At 34.7% G+C, this 1679-nt stretch overlaps 1 non-coding gene across 1 annotated transcript; it reads right to left on the bottom strand.

Annotated features, from left to right (window-relative positions):
* Nucleotides 1-942: 942 nt before the first annotated feature.
* On the bottom strand, nt 943-1049 carry LOC121224764 (small nucleolar RNA R71). Its single transcript, XR_005922509.1, has one exon. It is a non-coding gene; the product is annotated as a small nucleolar RNA R71 (small nucleolar RNA).
* Between the last annotated feature and the right edge of the window lie 630 nt (nt 1050-1679).

A 1679-nucleotide genomic window follows, 5' to 3' on the forward strand; every position in this document is an offset into this window, starting at 1 on the left:
ATCGTATTTCCTCAACCCTTTTTCGTAGTAATTTTACCGTGGCATTCTTGTTTCATTTAGTTGTTTTGTTTTACACATTTTATACATCATCATTCTCTCATTTTTCCATTGCATTCTTATTATTATTTTTCTTTAAATCAAACTTAATTATAATAAGTCAACTAAATTATAACTATCTAATCCCTGTAGAGATGATCTCACTCATCACTTTATTACTTGTTTGACGTGTATACTTGCACGACTTGCATATCATTAGATAAAACTAATGAAACAAAATAAAAATAACTAGGGATTGGCAATTGGTGAAATTTGGTTTTGTTATTTTTATTTGGTTTCATTAGTTTTATCTAACTTAGTTGTTACTTAATTTCTACAGGTTTGCCATCAGTGCATGAGTGGAGGCATTCCTATTAACGAAGAGTATCCTTTTAACCTAGAGATCGAGATAACTTTGTAAAGGAGAAGAGAATTACATAATATGGTTAGGGACGGGAACAATCCTATTTTGAATGATCAATTACATCTTAATGTATTGATGTTAATCTTCATATTCATCATGTGATAGATGATCGAGACAAGCCAATTTGAGAGCATGTAGTTCCAATTTTGGTTGACCTGAATCCAGGGGTAGTCAGACCGCACATACAAGCTTAGCATTTTGAGTTGAAACCGGTAGTGTTTCAGATGCTACAAACAGTTGGACAGTTCAATGGGTTTCCAACTGAAGATTCGAGACTACATTTGAGACTTTTTTCTAGAAGTCTATGAATCGTTTTGACAATAGGGAGTTCTTAAAGATGCATTGCAGCTCAAACTATCCCATATTCCTTGAGAGATCGTCCAAGAGTGTGGCTTAATGCTTTGCCGTTGGGAACAGTGGCATCATGAAATAACATTTTCCAAATTTTTTTGCTATGGTATAATCCGCCAAACATGAATGCCAAGCTAAAAAATGACATAATATTTTTTTGACAATTATAGGATGAAACACTGTACGAAGTATGGGAAAGATTTAAGGAATTGCTTAAGAAATGTCCTATGCATGGTTTCCAGCACTGGACTCAGATGGTGATGTTTTATAATGGGTTGAATGCACATGCAAGGATGGTAGTCAATGCATCTTCCAATGGTACTTTGTTGGATAAATCTTACAATGAAGTATACGAGATTTTAGAAAGGATTGCAAACAATGACTATCAGTATCCTACTAGATGAGTTGGGACTGGCAAGAGAGTTGTTGGCATCATTGAGCTTGATGCAATCACTTTACTGACGGCCTAGGTATCTTCTCTAGCTAATATGATCAAGAAAATGTAGACACCAACTGTGGTTCAAGAGAAGAAATCAATCGAGTCATCTTCTGTTTATTATGGTGAAGACTACGTGTTTGATAAATATCCATCAAACCCAACATCTGTTTACTACATGTGTAACTTCAACAAAAATAATAATCCCTATTCCAACACTTATAATCCTGGGTGGAAACAACACCCAAACTTTGGTTGGAATAATCAAGGTACTGGGAATTGAAACACTATTGCTAGATAGAATGCCGAGGGTGAACTGATTCGTTATAATCAACCTATGCTGCGAAAAAATATACAACAAGGTCAGTCATCAGCTTCATCATTTATTGAATCTCTACTGAATGAATATATGGCTAAGAATGATGTCGTAAT

This window comes from Gossypium hirsutum, chromosome D12, assembly GCF_007990345.1.
Source record: "Gossypium hirsutum isolate 1008001.06 chromosome D12, Gossypium_hirsutum_v2.1, whole genome shotgun sequence".
Lineage (NCBI taxonomy): Eukaryota > Viridiplantae > Streptophyta > Magnoliopsida > Malvales > Malvaceae > Gossypium > Gossypium hirsutum.